At 42.9% G+C, this 14,791-nt stretch overlaps 1 protein-coding gene and 1 long non-coding RNA gene across 6 annotated transcripts in view; one reads left to right on the top strand and one right to left on the bottom strand.

Annotated features, from left to right (window-relative positions):
* The window catches only part of LOC134293413 (uncharacterized), a 119,343-nt gene extending 116,759 nt beyond the window's left edge, over nucleotides 1–2,584 (bottom strand). For both annotated transcript variants that reach the window (XR_010000382.1, XR_010000383.1), the window contains exon 1: nucleotides 2,518–2,584. This is a non-coding gene — a long non-coding RNA (uncharacterized LOC134293413). The remainder of the gene's footprint in view (nucleotides 1–2,517) is intronic.
* The window catches only part of kirrel3 (kirre like nephrin family adhesion molecule 3), a 960,216-nt gene that overhangs the window by 876,670 nt on the left and 68,755 nt on the right, over nucleotides 1–14,791 (top strand). The window lies entirely within an intron of this gene.

Here is a 14,791-nt window from a genome sequence, read left to right as displayed (position 1 = left end):
TATTTTTCTTTTCTTTTTGTTGTATGAACGTAGAGGCATGGATGAGGTGTTGTGCTGCCAAGTTTAGTGTTTCAGGGATGTGTAGTTTTGTTGTTTTGTCCTAGGCCGAAATTTCACTACTCATATATATATAGATATAATTGATATTATTATATTATTATCAGTATTATATCATAATGCATTATAATATTATCCATATTATATGTATATACAATATATTATATATTATCAATGGTTCCCAACCTGTTGTCCGTGGACCACCAGTGGTCCGGAAAAACTAAAATATGGTCCTCTCTGTTACTACTACAGATAATAACACAGCCCAACCAAAAAAAACATTTTTTTTCTTGGTGACTTCATTTTTAGGCCTGTTTCTGGGGTTATTTGGAGTGCTGATTCAGAAAATTGCATTGGATAGACCATATCATCTCTAGATTATTAAATATGGTTTTCTGTGAGAGAGGTGATGGCAACTACTGGATGTTCTGTATCAGAAACTAGAGCTGTTGTGGTCTATCCAGTGCAATTTTCTGAATCAGCACCACAAATAATCAAACCGGATCTAAAGTTCACCAAAAACTAATTCGTAACCCTTTTGGTACTAATGTTACAGAGTGGTCCCTGGTCAAAGTGGTCTAGCTAAAGAGATGCAGAACACTTTATTATCTATCTAGTATTTTAGATTTTGATTGGTAGAGAAGGCAGGTTCTCAATAGCATGGGAACAAAACAGGAATATTTATTTGTTTATTTATTTACAGTATTTATATTCCTCCCTTCTCACCCCAAAGGGGACTCAGGGGGGATCACATTATACACACATAGGGCAAACATTCAATGCCCATAAACACATCAAATAGAGACCGAGACAGACAGACGCAGAGGCAATTTAACCTTCTCCTGAGGGGATGTTCGATTCTGGCCACAGGGGGGAGAAGATGCTTCATCATCCACTCTGACGGCACTTCCTCATTCCAAAATCGTAAATAGTTAAATTTGCCTCCCCATTTTATAAGTGGTACCTTATTTCCTACTTGATAGATGCAACTATCTTTCGGGTTGCTAGGTCAGCAACGAGCAGGGGCTATTTTTTATTTTTAATTGCCGGGTGCTCACCCCACCACGGGCTGGCCTCGAACTCATGACCTCATGGTCAGAGTGATTTATTGCAGCTGCGCCACAGCCCGGCCTGAATACAGGAACAAAATATAATTGCTTCCATGATCAGATGGAATTAAGTTATTATGTGAAGAGAAATGGAACAGAGAAATTAACTAAAATATAACAGATGCAAATGTAGGCTGAGATCTAGCATCATTGGAGGTAAGACGGTGGAGCTCTACTATTATAGTTACATCTGACAATGGCACTGCCCTAAAATATCTATTTTTTTTTTCAGTTTTGCTGCACCCTAGTCAATGGGCTTCTAAGACCTTTCCAGTAAGGCCACTGGGGATATGATATTTACAGTGCTCTCCCAGTTGCAGCTGCATTGAAAAGAGGTAGCGAGAAAGACTCCTTGGGGTCATAGAATCATAGAACCATAGAATAGTAGAGTTGGAAGAGAACTAATGGGCCATCTAGTCCAACCCCCCGCTAAGAAGCAGGAAATCTCATTCAAAGCACCCCCAACAGATGGCCATCCAGCCTCTGCTTAAAAGCCTCTAAAGAAGGAGCCTCCACCACAGCCTGGGGGAGAAAGTTCCACTGCTGAACAGCCTTTCTCACTGTGAGGAAGTTCTTCCTGATGTTCAGGTGGAATCTCCTTTCCTGTAGTTTGAAGCCATTGTTCCGCATCCTAGTCTGCAGGGCAGCAGAAAACAAGCTTGCTCCCTCCTCCCTATGACTTCCCCTCACATATTTGTACATGGCTATCATGTCTCCTCTCAGCCTTCTCTTCTGCAGGCTAAACATGCCCAGTTCTTTAAGCCGCTCCTCATAGGGCTTGTTCTCCAGACCTTTGATCATTTTAGTCGCCCTCCTCTGGACACTTTCCAGCTTGTCAACATCTCCCTTCAATTGCGGTGCCCAGAATTGGACACAGTATTCCAGGTGTGGTCTGACCAAGGCAGAATAGAGGGGGAGCATGACCTCCCTGGATCTAGACGCTATTCCCCTATTGATGCAGGCCAGAATCCTGTTGGCTTTTTTAGCTGCCGCATCACATTGTTGGCTCATGTTTAACTTGTTGTTAAACAAGCTGCAACTGCTTGGCTGAAGATGCCCTGCAACTGGGAATGGGTTGCAGATATCCCTTCCCAGGCAAACCAAAAAGATGGAATTGGTCATGTAATGCTCTCTCATCTACTGAACAGAATGCCTACCTTGGATTCCATGATGAAAGCTAAAATGCACCTGCCATTACTATTATTTTGCAGTCTCCCCCTCCTCTTATGAAAAGCTCAAACATTCCCACTCAACATTCATTTGTTGAGCACTGACACAGTTTAATTTTAAGTGGAGTTAATGCTGAAAAGAGACAGGAGCAAACCATTGGAGCCATCAAGCAAATGCCTACCATTCTCTTGCCCTCCGCTCAGCATGCCGTCTCTTGCTCCTCTCCCTTCCCTGTTGGCTGCTGCAATTTAATTACAATTCAGATAACTTGCAAGAAACAAAGGAATACATTTGATGAAAACAAAAAGCTTTCTCAGAGAGAGATTGAGAGAGAGAGACCGTATCCTTCCTTTGTCCCTCAGAATTTCAGTGCAAAGGGAATAGCTTTCTGACGCTCTGTTTCACACAGGAGAGGGCAACTGTGTTGCATCTGACAACCAATTTTACACTCCTGGGATCCTCATGGGGCTGCACAGATATGTCCACAGGAAAAAAATAAAAAAAAATCCATGAAAAATTGGCATTTTGATGTTAAACAATACAAAGAAAGCTAACCACAGTTTCAAAGGTTAATTGCTACTCCTAGAGGCTTCCGAGAGCAGAGGTTCACCCTACTTTGGTCAGATAAATGAGGAATTCAGATGGGGTGAGACCCACAAAAACAGATTTCTGGACATTCCAGAGTTTTCTTGGAGCAACGAGAAGCCAGGTAGTCAATTATGTGTCTAAAGGTCAAGAGCTAGAGTTTCAGTGGGAAGACGGGAGACCAGGGGCACATGTGGAAAAGTAGTCTTGATTCAAGAATAGGGTTGAATCTCAGAGATGGTCTGGGTGTCTCTCACCGTGGGCAAGCAACATGGTTTGCAGTATCTGCAGTGGACCATGTGGCATCAGTCAAGAATGAGCAAAGTGTCGGCCATAGTTCACATATGACCCCCCCCCCCCTATTAAATGGATAATAGTGGATTAGAGAGACTAGCTGCTACAGAGTTAAAAAGAGCCTTTCCGTTCACTCTTAATCCTGCCTGGAAGACCATGCATTGTGGTTTTATGATTGTTGCTCCTGGCCATCATTTTGGTCAATCTGCGGTTGATTTTTGGTTTGATAGGTTGAGGAGCTCTGGGCACGGGAGAGGTAAACTGCCATATTTACCAATGTTTTGGGTTGCATTTGGCTGGTTTTTTAGACTCAAATTGAAACCATTAAAATATAAAAGGGGGTTGTGGGTTGGACTGAATGGCCCACAAGATCTCTTCCAACTCTATGATTCTAATCTGGGGAGGCGTCTTTGAGTTTTGGAGCCTAGGAGTCCTTAGGGGTATATTGATCTTAACAGACTAGAGAGATGGGCCGAAACTAACAAAATGAAGTTCAACAGGGACAAATGCAAGATACTTCACTTCGGCAGAAAAAATGGAATGCAGAGATACAGAATGGGGGACGATGCCTGGCTAGACAGCAGTACGTGTGAAAAAGATCTTGGAGTCCTTGTGGACAACAAGTTAAACATGAGCCAGCAATGTGATGCAGCTGCTAAGAAAGCCAACGGGATTTTGGCCTGCATCAATAGGGGAATAGTGTCTAGATCCAGGGAAGTCATGCTCCCCCTCTATTCTGCCTTGGTCAGACCAGACCTGGAATACTGTGTCCAATTCTGGGCACCGCAGTTGAAGGGAGATGTTGACAAGCTGGAAAGCGTCCAGAGGAGGGCAACTAAAATGAACAAGGGTCTGGAGAACAAACCCTATGAGGAGCGGCTTATAGAGCTGGGTATGTTTAGCCTGCAGAAGAGAAGGCTGAGAGGAGACATGATAGCCATGTACAAATACGTGAGGGGAAGTCATAGGGAGGAAGGAGCAAGCTTGTTTTCTGCTGCCCTGCAAACTAGGATGCGGAACAACGGCTTCAAACTACAGGAAAGGAGATTCCACCTGAACATCAGGAAGAACTTCCTCACTGTGAGGGCTGTTCAGCAGTGGAACTCTCTCCTCCGGGCTGTGGTGGAGGCTCCTTCTTTGGAGGCTTTTAAACAGAGGCTGGATGGCCATCTGTCGGGGGTGCTTTGAATGCGATTTCCTGCTTCTTGGCAGGGGGTTGGACTGGATGGCCCATGAGGTCTCTTCCAACTCTACTGTTCTATGATTCTATGATTCTATATATGACCCACGGGCTTTAATTTACCCACCTACAGTCAATCAGTGTAGCCTGGATTTTGTAAAAATCCACTTGACATACTCCTGAGACACACTATTGCCTGAGATCATCAAAAATACTGGATTTAAAGCTGTATTAGACCAAACCTCTTAACCCTCACTGTTGACCATGCTAGGTAAAGCTTAAATAGAATTAGCATGAAGGGCCATAAGGATTCCACATCCTTCTGATAAGTGTTCCAGCAGATATTTGTCAGAAGCCCAGTGATAGACCACATAGAAACATATGAAACTGCATTATATTGAATCAGATCAATAGTATTTGGTCTCCTACCCAAAATACTAATCACCACCATCACATTTTGCTTCCAAAATCAGATAGGTCAGGTGTGTTTAAGGAAATTTTGTGGGATACAGGTACGTTTCATCCACTGTCACTTGAGCAGAACTCTAGTGCTTTAAGTATTTCTGATGTGTGATTTCTTCATTTGTTCTGCAAAGGGCAGAGGGCATCTAATCTTGAGCTATCACCACCATCAATTATGATCCATTGCCTCGTGTATGGGAAATCCTCTCCCCAGATGGAAACAAAATAAATCTCAACATCTTATGAGAAAACTGTTTCTGTTCTGGCGCCTACTAGCCCTGATAAGGGATGCAGGGGAAGAGAGAGAAAAACTCAAAACCTGCCAATTGGATAAGAGAGATACTATCAGACACAAGGCCCTCACCAATGTAATAATAAGGATAAATGACCAATTGCCTGGAGAGGAAGATAGACCACAAACCAATTTGCTGCAGGCAATCTTGTCAAGCGGACCCTTTCTTAAGAATTCTTCTTTTTTTAAAAAATAATAAACCCCAAACACCAGACAATGATGTTAACAAAAGGAAATGTGACTGAATCACCAAGCAAGCCAGGTTGGCATCAAAGGCTTGGGAGGTGCCCTAGTAGTTAAGCCAGAAATAAGAATATAAGAATATAACTAACAGGACTGGCATCAGTTGCAAGAATCTGAGTGAAAACATTATTAATACTAACAACAACAATTACTACTACTACAGTAGAGTCTCACTTATCCAACATTCGCTTATCCAATGTTTTGGATTATTCAACGCATTTTTGGAGTCAATGTTTTCAATACATCATGATATTTTGGTGCTAAATTTGTAAATACAGTAATCACTACATAGCATTACTGTGTATTGAACTACTTTTTCTGTCAAATTTGTTGTATAACATGATGTTTGGTGCTTAATTTGTAAAATCATAACCTAATTTAATGTTTAATAGGCTTTTCCTTAATCTCTCCTTATTATCCAACATATTCACTTATCCAACGTTCTGCTAGCCTGTTTACCTTGGATAAGCGAGACTCTACTGTACTACTATTACTACTACTAATGGTGTGTAGATAGCCGTTGGTGTCTTACACAGTCCTCTACACTTTTGTTCGATGCGGTCCAAAGAAACAACAACTCTTTATTGATTAGTCAATTTTGACCATATCAAAACATGTGAAACATACAAAACATACACACTTACCCATACATAGAGTAAAACCATGTAAAAACAAAGCATCCCGGCCTACTAGCCTACCAAGAATGGATGGATACGGTTCAAGATTCTGAAAATAGACGAGTCACCATTCTTAGATTTTCCAATTCCCGAGAAAAGTAAAAAAATAAAGACAACCATTTTTTTCTAACCACAGAGTTAAAATATTTGGGAACTTCTTTTCCCAACATGATGGGAAACTGCGTAACTTTCTAAAGAAATTTACAGAGCCATTCAAAACGCGGCTTAGCTATAGAGAAAGCTATGCAGCTCTCCCACAAAAGCCACAAAGCATTCCAGAAAGATGGAAGGAGCAAAACACAAAATGGAATGTTGCACAACTTTAAAGCTTTTCAGTTTTGCAAACTGCACAATTCAATTAGTGGACCAAGAGGTGAAAAAAAGTTCCTGCAAGTTTGGAGGAAATTTCCAGGCACATTTTTTCTTCTTGCACATAAGGGCTTGGGAACACCACATTTTGACCCCAGTCATGAAATTGTGAAGTAGTTACTCCATCCCTGAATTGGAGTTATACATTTAAGGCAACTGTGTCCTTTTAATCAGAGGTTGGATGGCCATCTGTCGGGGGTGCTTTGAATGTGATTTTCCTGCTTCTTGGCAGGGGGGTTGGACTGGATGGCCCATGAGGTCTCTTCCAACTCTATGATTCTATGATTGTGCAATTAATGCATAAGGCAACATAGGGATATTTCCGTTATGCCCCTGCTTTTGGAGGATCTTGGCCAGCCAACATGATCATCTTTCTAAAAATGACATCTTCTTGTTCTCTCAGAGGAGAAGGCAGTACAGTTCCTGTGAATGTGAGGGTTATCTATCTGCAGCAGTCTCAATGCTCAAGCTCTATTCCTCAGATGAATGTGGAACTCTATTAGTCTGTTTCCTATATTGATTGACAACAGAGATCTAGTTAATTGAAAACCTTGCTCCATGAGATCTCACTGGTGTAGACCATTGCATGCCCCTTCTTTTTTCCTTCTTTATCTCAAACATCCAAGATCCAGCATTCCCATTTCAAGTAAGACAGTTCTGTGTGATAACAGCATGCTGCTCCCAAGACTCCCAGCAAAAGCAGAAAACAGGGCAATTCACGCAGCCATAATATCACAAAATCTGTCCTGCATTGACAGCAAAGCAGGGATGAGACAAAGAAAGAAAGTAGTCAGGCCTCAGTTTCAAGATGAGCATAGCAGGTAATTATGGCATGGTTAGGATGTTTTCTAAACACACATGGAGAAAAGGGGATGCAGAGCTGTCCTTTTGTCTCCCCGCTCCTTCTGACATCATACTAAGTATACTTTGTGAAAAAGACTGGATGTCTATCATCCCCTGAAAAAAATAATTCTATAAAAAAACTCATTTTCAGGAGTTTATCAAGGGGAGAAATACACTTTTAGTGCTGTTCTTAGATACTTTTTAGACACTTTTGCCAAGTTCTCCAAATCACCCAGGGAACCTCACTAGATCCCACTCTACCTTTGGTCCAACCCACCTTTGTGTTCCCCTTTTTTTTGTCCTGGAATGTTTTGCTAATATAGAAATCCTCATGGGGAAATAATCTCTAGAAGGTTTTGTGGGAGAAGAATCATACTCAAAAATATTAGAAAATCGATCAATGTCAGGATAAAAAGACAAGAATCTTTGCAGAGTTTGGGAATTATTCTACATGAAAAAGGCATGTAACATTCTGCACTAGAATAGCATTTGCACACAGAAAGGAACACCTTCTGCATAATATCATTTTCTGTGCAGATGCTGTACTTTTTTGCACGTAGTAAAAGTCCCAACTTGTGAATGATCTTTTCTGTTTCCAATAACTTTTCTTGCAGAGAGGAGTTGTTCAATGTTGCCTGCAAGAAGGAAATGTATGAAGATATACATGTCTAGGATTTTCTTTCTTTTTTATGCATTTTGTTAACAGAATCCCATAGTAATGGGGTCCCAAGCTGTCCCCAGTAGTTGTGGACTTTCAACTCTCAAAATAAATGTCGATAATGAAGAAATCCTTTGGTCCCAAGTTCTGGAGACCCAAGCACATTGGATAGCCATCTCCACACCTTACTATTTTAAAGTCCAATCTTTTAGTCATATAGTTACTAAATCACACTATTGTACACCTGATTGCACAATGCCTATGTATTTCCTTTTGCTTAAAAAAGTGTATAACGCTTACCACTGAGGATTTCATTTCTGGAACTTCTTAGACAGTGCATCTATATGTACAGCAGTTTATAGCCGAGTCACCGGATTTGCACAACCCTGAACAGGATACCACTTTCCACAATAAAGAAAAAGTACAACTGCACAGGCCACAAACATTAGATATGATTTTTTAAAAAACCAAAGTGCAAAAGTACTTTTTTTTAGTAACTTGAGAAATTTCAAGTCCCTTCTGGTGTGAGATAATTGACCATCTGCACGTACGTTGTCCAGGGGACGCCCGGATGTTTTACCATCCTATGGGATGTCCTGCATGAGAAGCTGGAGCTGACAGTCGGGAGCTCACCCTACTCCCCAGATTCAGACTGCACAACTTTTCAGTCAGCAGTCCTGCCTGCACAAGGGTTTAACCCATTGCGCAACCGGCGGCTCCTGCAGAAGTACTGTCGCCCCCTTAATAAGTGATTAAGGTATGTAAAGTATTTAAGTTGCCAGGATTGTATGAAAAAGATGACCACTAAATATTTCCAGTAGGTCGAATTTCTTTGGTAGCCAGAGATCAAAATTGCAGATGCATATGAGCAATTGCTCTGCCCTTTCTTTCCAAAAAAAACACCCATAGCTGTTCTTCAGCATCAAGGCACACACTAGCCATATGACATGACAACAGGACAAAGAACATCCCCCTCTCTTTCTTGGACTCATCTGGTTCTGATTTTTGTCTATATGAAAGCGACTGCATAAAAGGAATGTCCTCCTCAAGATGCTAGAAATTGTTTCAAAGGAATGGCTGCTATTCACTCAGGGGTCTGTGCCTTGGAAATGTCTGGCCTTTCTTTGATTCCAGACCAGAAAGGTCAGAAAACCTTCTTTTCCTTTTTTTTTTTTTTTTTTTTTTTTGAGCTTCTGGGGCTGCACAAATAAATTGGCACGGAGGCTCTAAAAATAACCGCAACCGATAGTGCCACCATTTATATCCATAGCAACACCATCCTAAGACTGTAGATGCCTGTCGACTGTCTAACACTCAGCCTTGAATGTCAAGTGAGGAGATTGGCAGCCTTCGCTAACCAACACAACCTGTTGGGGAATGAGGCGCCAGGCCTGAGTTGTAAAGAATAAAATCAAACTGTAAGCTTCCTTCTTCATGTTCGTTAGGCTGTTCGTTGTCTCCAGCATCACTTTTGATCATATTTTGTTATCACAGCGATAAAGCTTTAGGCGCTAAATTCTATAAGTAATATCGTCTTATATTATTTATTATATCCCACTTTTCTCCCAAAATTAAGAGACACATCAGTATACAGCATTGTTATTAAATCCAATAAAACACAGTAAAAATGCAAAGCCCTAATTGCTGCCTCTGAGTTGCCAGTGGATTTTGCAAGGAGAGTGTTAGAAACATGGGGCTCAGTTGCCAGCAATCTCCACAGAATCACAAAGCTTAATTTTCCCCGCTATAAATTTGCACAGAAAACTAAGAAAGGCTGGGGACAGGAAAACTGGGTATGTATGTAGCTTCAGGTCATCTATTAGGAGCCTCCGGTGGCCTAGGGGATAAAAGCCTCGTGATTTGAAGGTTGGGTTGCTGACCTGAAGGCTGCCAGGTTCGAATCCCACCGCGGATGAGCTCCCTCTATCAGCTCCAGCTCCATGCGGGGACATGAGAGAAGCCTCCCACAAGGATGGTAAAACATCAAAGCATCCGGGCGTCCTCTTGGCAACGTCCTTGCAGACTGCCAATTTTCTCACTCCAGAAGCAACTCAGGTTGCTCCTGACACGGAAAAAAAAAAAAGAAGGTCATCTATCGGTCTGTGGTGATCACAAGACTTTTCATGGGGCAAGGAATACTCGGGGGTGTTTTTGCCAATTCCTGCCTCTGGAATATAGCCTGGGATCCAAGTACTAACCACGGCTGACCCTGCTTAGCTTTCAATAACAGAATATTTAGACCAGGGGTCCCCAAACTAAGGCCCAGGGGCCACATGCGGCCCATCGAAGCCATTTATCCAGCCCCCACGGCACAAGGGCAGAAGGGGGTTGGGCTAAATGACCCAAGGGTTCTCCTCTTCTATTATTATTATTATTATTATTATTATTATTATTATTATTATTATTTATTAACATTGAGGCTGGGAGGCCATCTGTCAGGGGTGCTTTGCTTGTGCTTTTGGTGCACAAAGGCAGAAGGGGGTTGGACTCAATGGCCCAAAGGGTCTCTTCCAACCCTCTTTTTTATTATTGTTGTTGTTGTTGTTATTTATTGCTCGGTGGCCAACTATAGTCCGGCCCTCCAATAGTCTGAAGAATCGTGAACTGGCCTCCTGTTTAAAAAGTTTTGGGACCCCTGGCTTAGACTTTAGTCTTTCGCATGCAAGACCAACAAACAAACACACAAAAGCCAGACCATCAAATACAATATAAAACATGCCATTAAAACCCTATATAAAACATTAAAACATTAAAATGCTGCAAATATTAATGTCAGGATATGCCCTTCAAATACTACATATTTCATGAATTAGCACCAACATAATTAAAAACAAGATAAAACCAAGTAAGTACAGCATTATTAAAACCCAAGCAGGGAACACCTTGGATATAAAAAACCACTATTAGTCAACCGCGACATCGGATATCAGTTTTGCCCTGCTGCCAGGGCAAAAAGGGCCACCTTATGAGTAACTGCAGAGTTAGTGTCGGACAGAAGGTAGAAAATCCTTTCTGACACCGTGTTCATTGGGAGGGGATAAAGAATAGGTCCCAGAATTTTAGTTCTTGGCTCAGAATACAGAGGTCAGGAAAACAAATAGTGAGGCAAATCCTCATTGGAACACGCAAGATCCGGAAGGTGGGTTCTGGCCATGAAAAAGGGGTCAGTGGTGGAGTGAGCAGGGCTAAAGTGCCCAACTCAGCTTCATGCAACTATTTGGAAGGTGCCTAAAAAGTGTGCAGCCTAAACATCTGCTAAGCTTTCTTGCTTATTTTGCTCCAGGAAATATCACCAAGCCACCCAATTGCCAGCACAATGGGTCCCCTTATTTCACAGCCTTGTAAATAAAGTTTGTGGATGTCATTATGACTGTGACAATAGTGTCCTACCTAGACACCTGCATAGGGATTGTGAATATAAAGCAGCAATGAACATGTAAGTGTAGCTCAGCAGAATGCCAACCACGGATTCTGAGTAGGTAGTTTTTGAGCAGGAGAGAGTGACCAGAATCTTATTAGTGACCTTGCTACTGTCTTGACACACAAACAAACCAAGGACAGATGGCTGTGGGGAAACACACTCTCCTAACAGAGCCATTACCTTCAGTAGGATCAGAAGGCAGCCTTACACTGGTAGATCACTGCCCTCTGCTAGTTCCATGTAGGATCCTGAGCAGATTATTTTTGCACAAAATACACTGTTTCTGGGCATGCACAGGTGTTAAGGCAGACTTTTGCTTACATATATTTCTAACAAGGTACCAGTCTGCACTTTTCAAAACAGAAAAGCCTTAGGTAAGATAAAGTTAAAGGTTTTCCTCTGACATTAAGTCTTGTCATGACATGACTGCATGGAGCGCTGTTACCTTTCTGCTGGAGCAGTACCTATTGGTCTACTCACATTTGCATGTTTTCAAACTATTAGGTTGGCAGAAGCTGGGGCTAACAACGGGAACTCACCCCACTCACCAGATTCAAACCACCAACCTTTCGGTCAGCAAGTTCAGCAGCTCAGCGGTTTTATCTGCTGTATCACCAGGGGCTCCTTACTATTATACAAAGATGGTACATTTCACTTTTAAGAGATAGAGTTCACTCCCTTGGGGAGTTCCCTTAAAGTACTGAATACAACCAGAATAGCGAAATGGAGCCCCCATGGCGTAGCATGTTAAAGCGCTGAGCTGCTGAACTTGCAGACCGAAAGGTCCCAGGTTCAAACCCCGGGAGCGGCATGAGCGGCCGCTGTTAGCTCCAGCTTCTGCCAACCTAGCAGTTCGAAAACATGCCAATGTGAGTAAATCAATAGGTACCGCTCCGGCGGGAAGGTAAGGGCTCTCCATGCAGTCATGCCGGCCACATGACCTTGGAGGTGTCTATGAACAACGCTGGCTCTTCGGCTTAGAAATGGAGATGAGCACCAACCCCCAGAGTCAGACATGACTGGACTTAACATCAGGGGAAACCTTTACCTTTACCTTACAACCAGAATGGATTTGTATCATATTTACATGGGGAGGCACCAGACACTTTTGCTCTTGTTCTGAAAAAAAGCTACAACTTCAAATGCTATACACTTGAATTTTGGGAAATAGGGAGCATCACTGGACCTCCTAAGCCATACAGAGATTTGTTTTCAATCTGTGGCTATTTTCTTCCCCTTGTACTCCACCCTTTTTCCATGTTCCAAAGCACTTCATTATGAATGAAGCGTGATGTAAATTTTTTGCCTTGGTAATTGCCCACTGGATCTGTCTGTGTCAGGGATAATCTATATAATCTGCAAGCAGACTTCATAGCCTGTGTTGGAGAACAGGTGGAAGGCGGGAGAATCAGCTTACGTTGTGCGGGAGTGCCCTCTGCTGGCTACCTGCAGATCACCTGTCAGAGTCCATTCGGGTTTGGGACGTTGGGGAAGCAGGAGATCCGGATGGAAGCGGGAGCAGTAATGCTCCTGTTACATGCTCGGGGCACCATCCAAACAAACTCACCAAATATCTGAATGAAATCAACATAGAATCATAGAATCGTAGAGTTGGAAGAGACCTCAAGGGCCATCCAGTCCAACCCCCTGCAAGAAGCAGGAAAATCGCATTCAAAGCACCCCCAACAGATGGCCATCCAGCCTCTGCTTAAAAGCCTCCAAAGAAGGAGCCTCCACCACAGTCCAGGGAAGAGAGTTCCACTGCCGAACAGCCCTCACAGTGAGGAAGTTCTTCCTGATGTTCAGGCGGAATCTCCTTTCCTGTAGTTTGAAGCCATTGTTCCGTGTCCTAGTCTGCAGGGCAGCAGAAAACAAGCTTGCTCCCTCCTCCCTATGACTTCCCTTCACGTATTTGTACATGGCTATCATATCTCCTCTCAGCCTTCTCTTCTGCAGGCTAAACATACCCAGCTCTTTAAGCCGCTCCTCATAGGGTTTGTTCTCCAGACCCTTAATCATTTTAGTTGCCCTCCTCTGGACGCTTTCCAGCTTGTCAACATCTCCCTTCAACTGCGGTGCCCAGAATTGGACACAGTGTGATTCCAGGTGTGGCCTGACCAAGGCAGAATAGAGGGGAACATGACTTCCCTGGATCTAGACGCTATACCCCTATTGATGCAGGCCAGAATCCCATTGGCTTTTTTCGCTGCCGCATCACATTGTTGGCTCATTTTTAACTTGTTGTCCACGAGGACTCCAAGATCTTTTTTCACACGTACTGCTGTCTAGCCAGGCATCATCCCCCATTCTGTATCTTTGATTTCCATTTTTTCTGCCCAAGTGAAGTATCTTGCATTTGTCCCTGTTGAACTTCATTTTGTTAGTTTTGGCCCATCTCTCTAGTCTGTTAAGATCGTTTTGAATTCTGCTCCTGTCTTCTGGAGTTTTAGCTATCCCTCCCAGTTTGGTGTCATAGATCAGTCATTCTCAACCTGTGGGTCCCCAGATGTTTTGGCCTTCAACTCCCAGAAATCCTAAAAGCTGGTAAACTGGCTGGGATTTCTGGGATTTGTAGGCCAAACACCTGGGGACCCACAGGTTGAGAACAACTGATATTGATAGAATCACAAAAGCCAAATTACAAAAAAAAATGGCATACTTGGAACATGCCACATCAGATAACAGTGCTCCATTCAAATCACTGATGGTCCAAAACGTACCCTGAGAAGTAGCTAGCCAATCTGTTGTAATTGATTAGGGTAAAGGTAAAGGCTTTCCCCTGACATTAAGCCTAGTCGTGTCCAATTCTGGGGGTTGGTGCTCATTTTCATTTCTAAGACAAAGAGCCAGCGTTGTCCATAGACACCTCCAAGGTCATGTGACCAGCTTACTGCATGGAGCGTCATTATGGATTACAATAGCACAATTACAAAAAGAGAGACTATGCAGAACATGGTTCCTTATCTAATGGTTCCTGATGGATTACTACATTGTTGGAGAGAATCTACATCATGGATGGTCCAAAACTCTAGTTAGTAACATTTAGATTACTGTGAAACCAGGAGCCTCTGGTGGCCTAGGGGACTCGAAGGTTGGGTTGCTGACCTGAAGATTGCAGGTTCGAATCCCACCCGGGGAGAGCGCGGATGAGCTCCCTCTATCAGCTCCAGCTCCATGCGGGGACATGAGAGAAGCCTCCCACAAGGATGGTAAAACATCAAAACATCCAGGTGTCCCCTGGGCAATGTCCTTGCAGACGGCCAATTCTCTCACTCCAGAAGCAACTCTGGTTGCTCCTGACACAAAAAAAACCCTGTGAAACCAAGAACAGGAAGAGTAGAAAAAGAAGCTGGAGTGAGCTTAGCCCCTACTACTAGGCAGACAGGTTTTGGAGTTTTTAGCATCATGGCCAAACAGTTATCAAGTGATAT

The sequence above is a fragment of the Anolis carolinensis genome, unplaced genomic scaffold, assembly GCF_035594765.1.
Source record: "Anolis carolinensis isolate JA03-04 unplaced genomic scaffold, rAnoCar3.1.pri scaffold_8, whole genome shotgun sequence".
Taxonomy (NCBI): Eukaryota; Metazoa; Chordata; class Lepidosauria; order Squamata; family Dactyloidae; genus Anolis; species Anolis carolinensis.
This window is presented reverse-complemented; position numbering and strand designations above follow the sequence as displayed.